Source organism: Erpetoichthys calabaricus, chromosome 8 (genome assembly GCF_900747795.2).
Source record: "Erpetoichthys calabaricus chromosome 8, fErpCal1.3, whole genome shotgun sequence".
In the NCBI taxonomy this organism is placed as follows: domain Eukaryota; kingdom Metazoa; phylum Chordata; class Cladistia; order Polypteriformes; family Polypteridae; genus Erpetoichthys; species Erpetoichthys calabaricus.
The window spans coordinates 188,482,196-188,499,909 of record NC_041401.2 but is presented as its reverse complement, the minus strand read 5'-3'; the positions used below and the strand labels follow the sequence as shown (position 1 = coordinate 188,499,909).

The following is a 17,714-nucleotide window of genomic DNA, read 5'->3' as shown; positions in this document are numbered from 1 at the left end:
GAATCCTACAAAATCCCTGACTTTGTGCAAGTGGACCGATAAGAATTGATGCTGGTTTGAAGGCAAAAGGTAGGAACACCAAATATTGATTTGATTTAGATTTCTCTTTTGTTCACTCACTTTGCATTTTGTAAATTGATAACAATAAACACTCATTATTTATATTTCTGAAAGCATTCTTTGTTTATAGCATTTTTTCACACCTGCCTAAAACTTTTGCACAGTACTGTATATATGTGTGCACAAAACACCACAACCCCAATGACACCAGTGACTAATTATTATATAAGACTCGACTATACTAATATTTACAAAGGACCCTCCCTTGCCACTAAACAATAAATAGAAACACGGAACACAAATACAAACACAGATTAGTTATACACGGCAGTTGAAATGTGGTGAAAAATGAGTCCAAAATAAAGTCCGGCGGTATTTTCACCTCCATGTGAAAAGTCCTGGCAATGGCTGGTATGAATCCGAACCCCGGGATTTCTCGGCTCTGGCTGTCGTGATGTTGAATCGGATGTTGAAAAAGCAAGCAGTGGAATGATGCAATAAACGGCAGTGACGAGTTTGTAAATGATCGGCTAAATTGTCTCCTCTCTCTTTCTTCTCCTTTCTCTCACCTTCACTCCTTTTTTTAAATACAGAATGTCCCGGATGTATCTGGTGAGTTTAACAGGTGATTTCCGTCTCTCGGCTGCGGTCTCTCTCTATCATCCTTCCCCTCTTCACTTACAGGGACAAAATTTACTGACGCACACATAACGGACAGTAAACTGGGAGATGAAAACAAAACGCACTCAGCACAGACAAAAAATAAATACTTATGACTACATAGCGCCGCTACACTACGTACAGACTACTGATGTGTGACATTACGGGGTCACTAATATACAGGTTACCGTCGTGCACATCCTGGTCGTCCAGGTTTACGGATACGACCTAAAAACCTGGCACTATTTCTGAATGTTAGTATTATTATTAGATTTATATTTTTGAATTTGTTTCTGTTCAACGAGTACGATTTTTGTCCTTCATTTTCATTTTAGTTATCGACTCCTTCTGGACATTTTCAAACTACAGATTCTAAACTTTGTTTTTCCGATATTTACCTCCTGCTATAGTTTCTAATTAATCGTCTGCTGCCATCCTACCAAGGCAGTACCAGTACACTTGGAGACGAGCAAGTCAACTAAGTAAGACGGACTGAATGTCATTTGTGAAACTATTTTTTTACATTTGGGCAGAGATTTGCTTCTACTGTATTAGCAATCTGAAGACAGGCCGATTCAGAAGAATGGAAGTGTGGCACGGGTTCACTTCTGGACATCATGTCCAAATGCGGACTTTCCAGCCTGGTGGTCCCCATTTGACCCTGAGATACAGCTGCATTCGGGGAAATGACTGTCATTAGTTAACCAAGCACGGGTCACCCTGGAGAATGTCAGGTTGATTTATTGTAAGTCAGGCTAACAAAGTGACAGCCAGCACTATACGTATAAATAAAGCGAGTGAAAGTCATTTACAAGAGATTTTGCACACAAGGAAAATCTTCGCTCATCAATGTAACACAAAAGCCATATATCGTACACAGATATAAATTATTCTCTCATGAGACCATTGGTGGTTTCCTGCTGTGCAATCGTGACAAATAACATCTGGAATGCTGGGATTGATTAGATTCATTTAGAAGTGCTAGTTAAAAAAATATTAATGATGGCATCGCCGATTTGGCCGCCTTATTACATCATTCCATTTCTATTACAGTGGCTTATAAACCGTAAGGAAGGTTCTGGATTACATGAAGGTGGCGGAGCAGAGAGCTCTGTTCAATCTATGGACCATAGTTAATGAGATGGTCGGGCTGCAGAAACTCAATAAAACTCCCATTAACATCCCATTATGTGCACAGGCCGGCGAGTTCTTTTGGTGTTTTTTGGGCTCCTGCAGCCTTAAAGCTGGGTCATTAGTGTTCACTAGGCAGTGGGACATGGTGTCTCATTTATTACCACACTTCTTTTAACTTCACCTGTTTATTGTCTGGTACAAATCTTGTCATCGATATTTAACCCACTTCCTAATGTCCAAATGACTTGAGATTTTGCACACTTACTCACTTCTGATGACAATACATGAATCAATAATCAGTTTCACTAATTGATCAATTTATCCTTGTTAATTAAATCAAATTCTCATATGGAGAATAGTTAAAGATTTCACCAATAGATGGCGCTAGTAACAGATAGAAATATTAAAGGAAGTGTTAAAATATTGATTACAAAATGATACTAAAACAAACCCAAGACTAAAAAGTTTAAAATAATATATATATAAAATACTTTTTAAAAACCACGCTTATATTAATTTAAAAAGTGTACTAAAAAGTAAAAAATAAGTCTCTCGTACATCACTTGTAAAATAAAAACGGCTTGCCATGTAAGGCCGGGAAGGCTGCGGGGGTTAAGGAGGCTTGGTTGAGGGAGAGCCCCTAATGTGATCGCCCTGGCTGTTGGGGACCCGAGTCTCGGTCTGGTGGAAGAACCTGTACGTAGCCATGGGATGGGAGGCAACCAGAACTGTAGAAGGTCAGCAGCACCTGCCGATAGGGCGACTCCTCCGCTGCAAGGCCTGTGAGGGATAAGCAGGGGAGCCGACAGATAAAAGGAAAGGCACTGGGTTTAAAAAAAAAAAAAAAAAAGACTATTCCTGCCAGTATTTTAACCTTATTTTTAATGGAATTATTTATTGGATTTGTATCCTGCACAGTCACCCATTTTAATGGATTAGTTATTTGACAGTTGAAGCACTGCACTTCCTTTTTCAACACGGTTTAGTTTTGATTGTTTTTAATAAAAGCACTGATCACTTTTGCACCTTCCACTTGCCTCATGTGGTGTCCTCATTTGTGCAGCTCATCCCGGTCACGACTATCAAGAGGCTCCCAAAACTGGAAGAGGGAGCATGGAGCCGGACCCGCACCTTCAACAATGACACCCAGAATGTTCCTTTTTAAGAGGGCCAATGCTGCGTATTTGCACTGAACAACTTTGTTTTTTTTTTTTTTTTGGTCAGTTTACACTACCTGTCGTCACTTCTCAGGGATACAGTCACACGCCAGGATACAGTTAAAAAAAAAGGCCGTGAAAGGCAAGAAAAGGAGGAAAAGAAAAAAGGTTTTCAACACAAACTGAAAAAGGGGACAAAAAACGGGAGACGTTGTCTATCCACGGTCAGAGAAAGGATGGTCTCTCCTGCTAGAGGAGGTGGGCACCTTGAAGACTTTGCCGGCCGACCCACTCTAAAGTATAAATGGATGGGAAAGTCAGGAGAAACTAAAGTGGGTGATCCTTGCTTATCTGGGGTAGCGCGTTTGGAGACTCTGGGGGCAGAAAAAAAAGAGAACAAGGAGAAAGGACTCATCCTCTTTAATACAATCCCTGTGTGCGTATCTTCTGGTGAAGTGCGCATGCGCGGGGCACGGTGTGATGTGCGATATTACTGTCAGAGAAAGTTAAAGGCATTTTACGGAAATACAAACCAGTATTACTGCGAGAGGAAATTAAAGGTACACAATACAGTGACGCATATTACAGCCACATACAAGCCAGTATTACTGTCAGAGGAGATTAAAGGTATATTACTGACGCGCATGTCTGTATTACCGCCAGAGAAAATTAAAGGTATATTACAGATGTACAAGCCAGCGGACGTACAAGACAGCATTACTGTCACAGAAAATTAAAGACACACAATACACGGCGGCAGCCCACGAAGAACGGTCAGCTCAGCAAGTAAACATCAACAAAAGAAAGGCTGAAAGAAAGAAAAATACGACCAACAAAAAGAATGACGTCAAAGTCCCTTGCCATTTAATATAGACTGTTCCTACTAACGTTTATGCACTGCTGTTCTAGCGCCCGTTATTGTAACGGGCTCAATGACTAGTATTATTATAAGTGTCTGGAAACTGCCTGGATTTTGGGGTTTGTCTCAGGCAAAGGTTGTTTTTTTTTTTCTTTTAAGTTATTTACATTCTCTATTTGTGGGGATGTGGGTTGAGGGGGGTGCGTTCATGAATTTGGTTGTTGCCATTTATGTTTGTATAGTTTTTGTTATGTAAGATTAATCTAATACAGTTATTTTCACCTTTTCTGTTTCTCACGGTTATATTAGTTATCATATCCGTATCGCAGGAAGGGGGTCCGAGGGCGTTTTGAGGTTGACCTGCTATCCCACTGACATTGGTGGTGACGTATAGCGATATCGGCCGGGAAAGGTCAAAGCGTTATAGGTGTTGTACAAAGGGTTAAAAGTTATGGTGTGTTCAGCCACACTCTTGCAGATCCCCCCCCCCCCAACATTTCAAACAGATGAGCTTCTCTTCTGCTAGTGAGGTCCAGAACACCCCCCTTCCTTAGTCCTCATCACTACACGTTGTACATTGAGTCGCTTGTCATGTCAGACTAGATGGCTGCCTCTGACTCGCTAAGATTATATAATTCAGCGGTTCTCAAACTGTGGGGCGGGGGTGCGAAGTAACAAAAAAAAAAGGGGGCGCGAATGTTGCCATATGTGGCATAATTTCGCTATTCGTAGGGTGTAGCGGTGTATCAGCAGCAAAAAATACAAGAATAAATTTTATTAGGGTTTCAAAAAAACATTAGGGGGGGCGCGATTAAAACTTATGAAAACTCGGGTCGCAAATACTTAAAGGTTGAGAAACGCTGATATAATTGATGGCAACCTGTGAAATTCGCTGGACAAGTCATCACGTGTGAGTGACATGGCCTTTAGGGTTTTTGATTTTAGTGTTTAATTGTCTTCCCAGTTACAAATCTTTCCTGGTTATTTCTGACGCACGTCACTCCTTCTGGTCCTTTATTTAAAAATTCTCTGTCACCATCTCCGTGTCAGAACAAACCACAGGGTTGCTGACCGAGTTTTCTAAATCAGATTCATTCTGCTCCTGCGTTAGTCAGCTCTCCCGCCCGTACTCCTGTGGATGCAGATGTTCTAAATCGCCCAAGGATGGTGTTCGTTATAAAACAGCACTGTATGAACTCTCAGCGCTGCTAGTTCAGTTGCCAGATCTGACTCACTGTACGCCCCTCACCGAGTGCTTTAAACTGCCAATTCTCCATTGCAGAAGCATGTAAGCACTTGAACCATTGTGACTTGTAAGTGTCTTTGGATAAAAAAAAACAACAAGGAATGTAATAAATGGACTTTTCTTTAAGCTTGTATTGGCAAAGTACAAAACTATTTTGATTGTTAAAGCGCCTCATATTAATTATTTCCATCTATTCAGCATATATTAACAGAAAAAAAAAAAAAAATCAAACAACCACAAAGCCAGTGACTACAGGGCCCAGCTACAAAGTGCCAATGCTTTATTAATGAACCTGTTCCGCCATTCCATCTCCATGCACCTGGCACACAGACACGCTTGCACACACGTCTGGATAAGGCAGCGGCCTTACCAGTTGGAAGCCATTTACAGGGCAGCAGGGAGCTATGCGAGAAGTAAGCTGCAATAAACACCGAAGCAGACAAATGTGTGAATTAAGGATTCTCATGGGGGAACAAACCTTTCTATGTTTCAGTGCCAAGCAATGTGGTGCTGGTTAATGTTACACTTTAAGTATTAAACCATAATGCGTAAGATTGGCCTGTGGTTAGGATTTAAGCCTGAAAGACAAAAGGGGAATTTCAATTTATTTAGGGATGTGTTTTGTTCAGAGTGACTCACAAATCAAAGGTGTATAAATATAGTACAGCATTTTCTGGGTTAGGGCGGCACGGTGGCACAGTGGGTAGTGCTGCTGCCTAGCAGTTGGGAGACCTTTGGGACCTGGGTTCGCTTCCCGGGTCCTCCCTGCGTGGAGTTTGCATGTTCTCCCCGTGTCTGCATGGGTTTCCTCCCACAGTCCAAAGACATGCAGGTTAGGTGGATTGGCGATTCTAAATTGGCCCTAGTGTGTGCTTGGTGTGTTTGTGTGTGTCCTGCGGTGGGTTGGCACCCTGCCCGGGATTGGTTCCTGCCTTGTGCCCTGTGTTGGCTGGGATTGGCTCCAGCAGACCCCCGTGACCCTGTGTTTGGATTCAGCGGGTTGGAAAATGGATGGATGGATTTTCTGGGTTATGGCTTATGGGAACATACCCGCAGCTTTCGCCTTACAGTCCAGCACCACGTCTCAAGCTGATGCCAAATGAGTGACTGTGTCCACTGATGGACTCCTGCTCTTCCCAGGTTTTGGGTCCTGATGTAATCGGGTGACTTTAAATGACATTAAGGCGAGTCTAAGAATTAACTGATGGGTGAATGGATATTAGGCACTAGGCGTCAGTACCTATCCAACGATACGGTAACATCATAATCAAATATAGTATGTGGTGCCCTTCACAACAAGGGGAATCACAAAGTTCTTTAGAAAGCACACGGGAACACAATACACTTGTTCAGATCCACAGTGTAGCACATTTTAAAAACACCTTAACACAATTTGTTGACATCTGGTGCTGATGTGGTTTAAAAATAATAGACAACCTTCAATCATGAATTAATTCTGCTGCTAAGATTAAACAAAATACTGTTGACAAAAGAAGTTTAGTATTAATTCACTGTAAAGAATCTGTGTATACATAGTAAACCACTAATAGATAGATAGATAGATAGATAGATAGATAGATAGATAGATAGATAGATAGATAGATAGATAGATAGATAGATAGATAGATAGATAGATAGATAGATAGATAGATAGATAGATAGATAGATAGATAGATAGATAGATAGATATTTTATTAATCCCAAGAGGAAATTCACAAATGAGCAAATCTTAATTCATTCTCTCTCTCTCATATACACACACACGCACACATATATACATATATAAATACATACATATACAGTGGTGTGAAAAACTATTTGCCCCCTTCCTGATTTCTTATTCTTTTGCATGTTTGTCACACAAAATGTTTCTGATCATCAAACACATTTAACCATTAGTCAAATATAACACAAGTAAACACAAAATGCAGTTTGTAAATGGTGGTTTTTATTATTTAGGGAGAAAAAAAAATCCAAACCTACATGGCCCTGTGTGAAAAAGTAATTGCCCCCTGAACCTAATAACTGGTTGGGCCACCCTTAGCAGCAATAACTGCAATCAAGCGTTTGCGATAACTTGCAATGAGTCTTTTACAGCGCTCTGGAGGAATTTTGGCCCACTCATCTTTGCAAAATTGTTGTAATTCAGCTTTATTTGAGGGTTTTCTAGCATGAACCGCCTTTTTAAGGTTATGCCATAGCATCTCAATTGGATTCAGGTCAGGACTTTGACTAGGCCACTCCAAAGTCTTCATTTTGTTTTTCTTCAGCCATTCAGAGGTGGATTTGCTGGTGTGTTTTGGGTCATTGTCCTGTTGCAGCACCCAAGATCGCTTCAGCTTGAGTTGACGAACAGATGGCCGGACATTCTCCTTCAGGATTTTTTGGTAGACAGTAGAATTCATGGTTCCATCTATCACAGCAAGCCTTCCAGGTCCTGAAGCAGCAAAACAACCCCAGACCATCACACTACCACCACCATATTTTACTGTTGGTATGATGTTCTTTTTCTGAAATGCTGTGTTCCTTTTACGCCAGATGTAACGGGACATTTGCCTTCCAAAAAGTTCAACTTTTGACTCATCAGTCCACAAGGTATTTTCCCAAAAGTCTTGGCAATCATTGAGATGTTTCTTAGCAAAATTGAGACGAGCCCTAATGTTCTTTTTGCTTAACAGTGGTTTGCGTCTTGGAAATCTGCCATGCAGGCCGTTTTTGCCCAGTCTCTTTCTTATGGTGGAGTCGTGAACACTGACCTTAATTGAGGCAAGTGAGGCCTGCAGTTCTTTAGACGTTGTCCTGGGGTCTTTTGTGACCTCTCGGATGAGTCGTCTCTGCGCTCTTGGGGTAATTTTGGTCGGCCGGCCACTCCTGGGAAGGTTCACCACTGTTCCATGTTTTTGCCATTTGTGGATAATGGCTCTCACTGTGGTTCGCTGGAGTCCCAAAGCTTTAGAAATGGCTTTATAACCTTTACCGACTGATAGATCTCAATTACTTCTGTTCTCATTTGTTCCTGAATGTCTTTGGATCTTGGCATGATGTGTAGCTTTTGAGGTGCTTTTGGTCTACTTCTCTGTGTCAGGCAGCTCCTATTTAAGTGATTTCTTCTTTGAAACAGGTGTGGCAGTAATCAGGCCTGGGGGTGGCTACGGAAATTGAACTCAGGTGTGATACACCACAGTTAGGTTATTTTTTAACAAGGGGGCAATTACTTTTTCACACAGGGCCATGTAGGTTTGGATTTTTTTTCTCCCTAAATAATAAAAACCATCATTTAAAAACTGCATTTTGTGTTTACTTGTGTTATATTTGACTAATGGTTAAATGTGTTTGATGATCAGAAACATTTTGTGTGACAAACATGCAAAAGAATAAGAAATCAGGAAGGGGGCAAATAGTTTTTCACACCACTGTACATAATATTGTCACAGGTGGCGGGGGGGGCGACCTGGCCGGGGCGCCCCGGAGGACCAGAGGAGGGCTTACACCTCCCCCAGACCATGTGAGGGTGACCGCCTGGTGGCTATGGGGACCACAGGTGCAGAGCTTTGAAGCTCAACCCTATAGGGGCCCGTGGTCACCGTCAGGGGGTGCCCCAATGCCTTTGGAGCCCTGGACCTCAGCACTTCTGCCACACCCGGAAGTGCTGGGGGGAAGAGGATCGGGGACACCCGGAGTGTTTCTGGGTGCGCAGTCGGCACTTCCACTACACTGGGGAGTGCCGGCGGAAGATTGTCGGGAGGCACCTGGAGCACATCTGGGTGATTATAAAATGGGCCACCTCCCTCCATTCGAGGGCTGGAGTCGGGAGAGAAGGAAGGACAAGGTCTTAGAGGAGGCAAGGAGGTGGCCTGAAGGAAAAGGCATTTTAAGAGTTGGCCTGGACTTTGGGGTTTGTGGTGCAAATTTGTAAATAGTAGGATGTATAATAAACGTGTGTTGGGTGACTGTGTCTGTGTCCGAGTCATCTTCCACAATATATAATTATTTTCGCGTTTAAAATGGAAATTACGTATGACCACAGAGGAACAGGAAAAACATTCTTAATAAACCTGATTCTTGCCGAGAGAGCGAATGGTGACATAGCTCTGGCTGTAGCGTCATGGGGAATCGCTTCTACATTATTAGATGGAGGACGTACAGCACATTCGGCATTGCAATTACCATTAAACCTCACTCACGACGAAAATCCAATTTGCAACATACGCAAGGGCTCTGGAAAGGCAAAAGTCTTGCAACATTCACAGATAATAGTTTGGGATGAGTGCACCATGGCACATAAAAGAGCTTATGAAGCCTTGAACCTCAGAGATCCTACCAAAATAATGGGAGGTACTGTCATTTTACTCGCAGGAGATTTTCATCAAACATTACCAGTTATTCCACGAGGGACACCAGCAAATGAACTCAACACGTATTTAAAATCCATGCTTCTCCCACAGTCAGTTATATGTCGTGTGTTCTCGGGTAGGTACACCAGAAAATTTATACATTTATGCACGTAATGGGCAAACAAAAAATGCAGTATACCCGAAAGCACTGCAGTGGTACTCAATGTATCTTTACTTCTTAAATGTTAATGTTTTACTGTTTAATAATTTATACGCTTCTTATATGTTGTTCAAATTCTTTTATCAAAATACCAGTAACGGCGCACTGCACGATAACGTGCAGAGAGTACACTTGACTTGAACATTCCTAGTTTTCATCCTTTCTCTGTACGTTTAGCATTCGTTTGCTCAGAGGTTGATGTGCTTGCTGCTTCCTGAGCATTTTCTTTACTCCACCCTAGCGGCCCGCTGCTTCTCTTTCGTTGGCATCTTTTTGCGTTAAAGCTGATTAAGTTAGTTTTTGTGTTGCAATTACTTAGTACGTTTTCTTTAACCTTTCACTTAATCTGGCACTTAAATCTTCAATCTGCCTCAAGAATGATTAGCGAAGGTGGTAGGGAATGAGAACAGCGCCCATACGCATGTGCCGCACAGACGCCCTGCCGAGAGTTGATTCTACAATAAAATAACATAAAGATTAATAAAATCATCACCCCGAAAGCAGATTGTAGATGTCACGTAGTATATGTGTACCAAATTTCAAGTCAATAGGTGAAACGGTTTGCATGCTACAGGTGATTTAAAATCCTGGACAGACAAACGAACAGCCATGGTAGCGTATTATAGAAGATATTACTGTTTAATAATTTATATTTATATGCAATGTGCTTCTTATATATTACTTCATATTCTCATAAGATAATGATGTTAATAATGTTGTTTATATTGATTTCTATGTTATTGTAAGTGCTCTTTATTTGTTGAAAAATAAAATTGGCAATTAACAAACTTATTTTATAAATACTACATTTTATTTTTTTCCCTTGCACTCAGTGAGCGAAGCCACTGGGTAATCAGCTAGTATATATATATATATATATATATATATATATATATACACATACACATAGATAGATAGATATGAAAGGTGCTATATGATAGATAGATAGATAGATAGATAGATAGATAGATAGATAGATAGATAGATAGATAGATAGATACTTTATTAATCCCAAGGGGAAATTCACATACTCCAGCAGCACCTTACTGATACAAAAAACAATATTAAATTAAAGATTGATAATAATGCAGGTAAAAACAGACAATAACTTTGTATAATTTTAACGTTTACCCCCCCGGGTGGAATTGAAGAGTCGCATAGTTTGGGGGAGGAACGATCTCCTCAGTCTGTCAGTGGAGCAGGACGGTGACAGCAGTCTGTTGCTGAAGCTGCATACATACATATCTATACACACATACTGTATATACATACATACATATATAGTAGTTGCCACATGGGCTGGACGGGCATCCCAGCCAGGAGAGGGAACAGACCTGGAAGGAAGGACTGGAAAGAGAGGACGGACAGCCCACTAAAAGGAGAAGCTGTTGATTGAGGTTTTTTTTATTCCCCCAGCCCCAGAGGTCGGTGCACAGTAGGAAACCAGCAGAGCATGCTGGGATATGTAGTCTGGCAGAACAGCCCTGCTGGGGTCACTGGGTGCCATGGGCGGGCACTGTAGGAAGACAAGCTCCCTATTGTGGACTTTCATGCTACCCGGAAGGGCTTTCACTGGGCACTTGCCTGGCACCAGAAGTACTCCTAGGTCTGTAATAAAAGGGACCACACTCCCTTATTCAAGTGAGTTGGAGCTGGGAGATAGCGAAGCAACACTTGAATGGAGGAGGGCAGGGCAGTGGCAAGAGTTATTAGGGAGAAGAGGAAGACCTGTGTTTGTGCTTGTGTCACATTTGGAAGTATTTAAAAAAAAAAAATCTTTGATTATTTCAACCTAGGACTGTACAGGTGTGTTCATGTTGGGTTTTGGGGCTCTCTGATGCCCTGGATTTATCACAATAGATATATACATACTGTATACACACACACACAGCCCTCCAGATTCATTTTAGGTGTTCTGCATACATTTCAGTCACACAACACTTTTTGTACACAGTCCCCAATCCCACAATTTCTGGACACCATAATGTGTGGACACAGCAATGGCAGGTCCATTAAAGCCGTCATGTTTAGAACTTTGTTGCATATCCCAGCATGCAATCACTTCTTGGAGTCTGCAATTCAAACATCACCAGGTGCTGATGCTCTGCCAAGTCTCTAATGCTGCCATCTTCTACCCCTGCTTAACTCAGGTGTTTGTCCCCTTACGTTTTCTCACATCAAATGGAAGGCCTTCTCAGTTGAATTTAAGTTGAGTGACAGGTTTGGCCATTCAAGAATTTTTTCGCTTTGATAAACTCCTGTGTGGCCTCATCAGTGTGTTTGGCTCCTTATCTTGTTGTAGGATGAAGTGCCGTCCACTGAGTTTGGAGGTCTTGACTGGAACTCAAGCAGATCAAATGTTTCTACACCTCAGAATTCATTGTGTGTCTGCCGTCAGCAGTTCCATCCTCACTGAAGAGAAGTGTGCCAGGACCTGTGCCAGCCATACATGCCCAAGCCAGAACACCCCCAGCACTGCCATGTTTAACAGATAAGGTGGTCTGCTTTGGATCTTGGGCAGCTCCTTCTCATCTCCACACTTTGTTCTTGTTGTCACTCTGATGAGCTTCATCTTTGTCTCGTTGGCCCACAAGATCTTTTCCCAGAATTCTACAGGCTCTTTGAAGTCCTTTATCACAAACTGTCATCTGGCCATCCTGTGTTTGTGGTGCTCATCTTGCAGTGCGGCCTCTGTGTTTCTGTTCATGGAGTCTTCTGCTGATAGTCGTCTCTGACATGTCCACATTGGCCCCCTGAAGACTGTTTCTGATCTGTCAAGACAGGCGTTCAGAGCTTTTTCTTGACCATAGTCTTGTCTTCAGCAGTGGTGATCTTCCTTGGCCTAGCAGTCCCTTTGTGATTACTGAGCCCACCAGTGTGTTCTTTCTTCTTCATGATATTCCAGACACTTGATTTTGGTCATCCTAAGGTTTTCCAGATGTCTCTGATGGTTTAATTCTTGTTGTTCAGCCTCATGATGGCTTCTTCGACTTTCAATGGCACAGCTCTTATCCTCATGTTGAACAATGGCAACTCCAGACTCCAAAGGGTAGAAGCAAACCGAGGTATCTGATGAAGCCATGAAACCCACCTGAGGAATCACAAACACCTGGGATGCCAATCGACCCAAACATTATGGTCCCCTGAAACTGGGGGACCACTTTGAAAAAGTGTTGTCATTTCTAGAAGGTGTGACTGAAATGTGTGCAAATCCCCTTATATGAAAGTCTTCAGTGTGCCCTTTAAGCACATCTGAATTGTTTGATTTCTAAATTTAAATTGTGGTGCATAGGGGGGAAATCAAGAAAAATGTGCCTTTGTCCCAAACATTATGGAGGACACTGTGTATATAGTGAAAGTGCAGCACTCGCTAGAGACCACCCTCTCATCTTTGATGGGTGAAAATGACAGTTGTAATTATAAGCTGTATTTCATGCTGCATGCAGTGTCACTGAAATGAATAAAGGACAAAATAATTAAATCTCTCTATTATGATAAAAAAAATCCTGGAACGAGATGAGACTTTTTAGCCTGAGACAAGATGTGATTTTATTTTAGAGAGACACTTCCACGTCCCGCAAGACGAGACTTTGTGCCAAGAGATTTAACCAGGCCCGGGGCCGGAAGTAAAAGACAATGAGTAGATGACAAAGTAGAACGTCGTAAAGAATTCAAACAACGTTGGCGTGATACACATGAAGAGCAGGTTAGAGATAATGGAAGTACGAAAATTCAAAAGTCTCAAAAAAATGATGGTAAAGATCGCATTAGCGCAGACAAACGGAAATTATTACTCGATGAAATAACAGAACAGCGAAAAGAGATCGAATATATTGTTCGGATTTAAACTTTGAGTGAGAGACTTGTAGATCGTCTAATTCGTGTTGCCATCAGGGAAAAGTAGTGTTTCTTCCCAATGAAGAGGCGTAGCCGTGAGAAATAAAAGTTGGTGAAAGTGAAATCCACATACGCGAGTGGCAGAAATGCGAAGTGGCTGGAAGGTAGCGCAGGCCGGGGGGGTACATACATATACAAATAAGTAATAAAAAACATTTCATGACACATTTGGTTATTTAAACTCACATATCATAGTGTATTAGCACAAGAGTCCAGTTCAAAGAAGATACTGGCTGGGATGGAAAGAGGGCCTTCCTGCACAGAAGTGGAGTCCCACTGCTTTAGAGTAATGTGCCACTAGGGGGCCTCACTGCCCATGAGCTCAGTTAGTCCAGTGGGACAATGAAAAGAGGGGGCCATTGTTGGATGATGCAAAGCGATCAAGCGAAGAAGGCGCTCCTGTGTCTCATTACTGCCTGCCCCATTACCTTCAAAATCAAAAAACGAGCAAGCAACTTCGTTTTTACATTAACCCCACAGAGGCCAACTTAAGTATTTTTTTCTCATTGCCTTTGTCTTCCACTAATACTCCCTTTTATCTAAAATCTTCTCTCAATGACTAGATTTAAAAACCAATAACTAAATAAATAAAAGCCCTGTGGTGTTTGTTGCTCAGGTAGCCTTCTCACTAGGATTGGAGATAGTTGCTGATCTTATCAAAACTTGGTGAGCCGAGTTCAATATTTTATAAGGTCAAGAGGATCGCAATTACACTGTTTTTCTGTTCCAGACTAAAGTTTCAGCAGTAGTTAAAACGAAGTAGTTATTGTGTTCATTTAGTCACTTCGAAAATATTAAGACTCGGCTTTACTGCTGAACACCTGAATCTCGACTAGGCTTAAATTCATTGTAAATTAACAGGATGGGGTGAATGACAATAACATTCTGTAAGTACAATTGTATACATTGTATAAGAGGCTTAAGTACATTAAAACAATAATATATATTGTAAATAACAACAATGAAAATATGTAGTAAATAGCTATATAGGAAATGCACTCGGTAGGAAATCATCAATCCATCCATTTTCCAACCCGCTGAATCCAAACAGGGTCACGGGGGTCTGCTGGAGCCAATCCCAGCCAACACAGGGCACAAGGCAGGAACCAGTCCCGGGCAGGGTGCCAACCCACCGCAGGACACACACAAACACACCCACACACCAAGCACACACTAGGGCCAATTTAGAATCGCCAGTCCACCTAACCTGCATATCATTGGACTGTGGGAGGAAACCGGAGCGCCCGGAGGAAACCCACGCAGACACGGGGAGAACAGTAGTAAATCGCTAGATAGTAGCTTGTGTATCTGCATATTTACTAGGTAGTAAATAGATAGGAAAGGCGCTACTGTATATAGTAAATCACTAGCTAGTATCCTTATCATGTTTGCATATACTATTATGTAGTAAACAGATAAGCACTACGTGTTAAATCATTAGACAGACACAAGATAGTATGTAATTTGGAAAGGTACGAGATGCAGTAAATGGATGGGAAAGACACTATATATTAAATCACTAGATATGTACTTGATAATAAATTAATTGGAAAAGTCTATGTAGTTAACCATAGATATAACACAGTTAACAGTACATATGCAGATAGAGAAGGTACAATGTAATAAAGACAAATAAGAAAGACTCTATATAGTAAATCACCAGATAGTAAATTATGTAGATGATGAAGGTACTATGTAGTAAACAGACAGGAAAGGCACTATATATCGGCTCACTAGATAGACACAAGATATTAAAAATAAATTTAAAGACAGCAAGGTGCTACATAGTAAAAAGACATACAGGGAAGACATTATATACTGTAATAGATCATAAATAGAAGACAGTAAATGTAAATAGTACTTCCCGTATGTAGATTAACAGGAAAGGTACTATACAGTAAATCACTCTATCCAGCAGGGGGCGCTAGTTCCCTAGTTGGAATAAGTTCTTTTGTAATTGCAGCGTGTTACATAACCCGAAACGATATAGATATAATATAAAAAGGCGATATCCCTTCCTTGGTGATACGGTGGTAAGAAATCACATAGGAGAAATAACTTTGCTTTCTTTAATGACAATTTACACGGCATAACAGACGAAGGAAACCATGACAAGAACCCAGTTCAGGAGTGGGAGCCAGATCTGTAGAGTCTGCCATTTTCGTTGCTGCGCTGGAAGGATTTTCCGGATTGGATGACGTTAGCTCCCATCCATCCGTCAGCTTCAAAGGTGTGCCGGGCAATGTTCCAAGGCTTTATACTCTTTCTCCATGTGCAGGCCCCTACTTAGGTGAATCATGCCATTCCAAACAAGGAAAAGAAGATCCAATGTCATGTTGACTCTGACACACAGAAGTAGTGCACGTTGCCCATTTGCAGTTGTCCTTAACTTGTCACGTCTTAAGGTGCTTGCCTAGCAATTCTAAATGCTGAGCCCATGTGTGCTAAATCTGGCCTTGTGTTAGCTGTACATGTCAGAAGAAAAGAACAGCAGATTTCAAACATTTGCACAGAGCACAGTGACATATTAAACTTATATTCTGATTACAATCACATGATAGACACTAGAAGGTAATTGGACAGGTACTCGTAATATAGATCGTTCCTCCCCCACACTATGCGACTTTTCAATTCCACCCACGGGGGTAAATGTTAACATTATACAAAGTTATTGTCTGTTATACCTGCATTGTTATCACTCTTTAATTTAATATTGTATTTTATCAGTATGCTGCTGCTGGAGTATGGGAATTTCCCCTTGGGATTAATAAAGTATCTATCTATCTATCTATCTATCTATCTATCTATCTAATAAAGCTAGAATGGAAAGGCACTATATAATAAATTATTGGATAGACACAATACATGAAATATGCAGATTGCAAAGGCGCTATGGATTAAAAAGACAGACAGGAAAGGCACTATAAATTAAATAATTAGATAAACAAGATATTAAATATGTCGATTGGAGGAGTTCTATATAGTAAATAAATGGATAGGAAAGGCACTATATAGCAAATCAAATACAAGACAGTAAATAGTAAAAATGTAGATAGATTGGAAAGGCAGTATATAGGAAATTGCAAGATAAACACTTCATAATAAATATGAAGACAGCACCTTTCTTATGTAGCAAACAGATAGATAGGCACGGCACCATATAGTAACTTAAAGAAAGACACAAATGTAGATAATAAATATGTCGATAAGAAAGGTACTCTGTAACAAAGATCAATTGGGAAGGCATTATGTAGTAAGGTAACAGATTGTAGCAGCTGTGAAAAGGCGCTATATATATGTGCCTGACCCGACACAGATTCACACGGAGGCACGTGTACAATAAACCAAATATTTATTTTTCTTCACTTGTGGGACACGTCTTCCCCGTGAACCCCACAGGCCCAACACAATCCCAACAAGTACAATCCACCAGCACAAAAAAATTCCTTCTGGCACCACCACTCCTCCCGTCAAGCTTCGTCCTCCTCCTCCTCCTCCCGACTCTGGCCGCTGAGTGGTGGTCGCTGGCTCCTTTTATAGACCCACCCAGAAATGCTCCAGGTGCTTGATCACCAAGTTCTGGCTGCACTTCAAGGTGTGACGAATACACTGCCCATAAGGACTCAAGAGTCCCAGTTACAGCACCCCCTGGCAGTGCCTGCGGGACCCAACAGGGCTGCACCCAACTCCAATTCCCATGGAGCCCTGCAAACCGAGGCACCACTCCAACCCGGGGGGATGTGTCCATCTAGCGTCCAGGGGGAGGTATTGCACCCTACAGTGAAGGGGCGTCCCGGCCGTCCGCCACACAGCATAACTGGTGATTCTTAACTGGCCCAGTGACATGGCCAAAATAATTAATATCAAATACAGATGCTTATTATAAGTATAACTGAGGAGTTTGTCTGGTTTGTGTTACGCTGGACTATGGCAAATATGTTCTTGAGATTTTTCGGATAAGGAAGACAAAAACGGTTAAGGTGATGATGGCACTGGAGAGCGGCAACGTGTCACATGTTGATTAGCACGTTTAACTGCACATGTGACAATAAGCACCCTATTAATAATAATAATAATAATAATAATAATAATCAACCCCTGCCGTGAAATTTATAGATGGACTATTTCAATATTTATTTATTTGTTT

The 17,714-nt window shown here is 41.4% G+C and overlaps 1 protein-coding gene across 1 annotated transcript in view; it reads left to right on the top strand.

Moving 5' to 3' along the window:
- The window catches only part of tgfbr2l (transforming growth factor beta receptor-like), a 64,179-nt gene that overhangs the window by 20,394 nt on the left and 26,071 nt on the right, over positions 1 to 17,714 (top strand). The gene's annotated exons all lie outside the window — the stretch shown is intronic.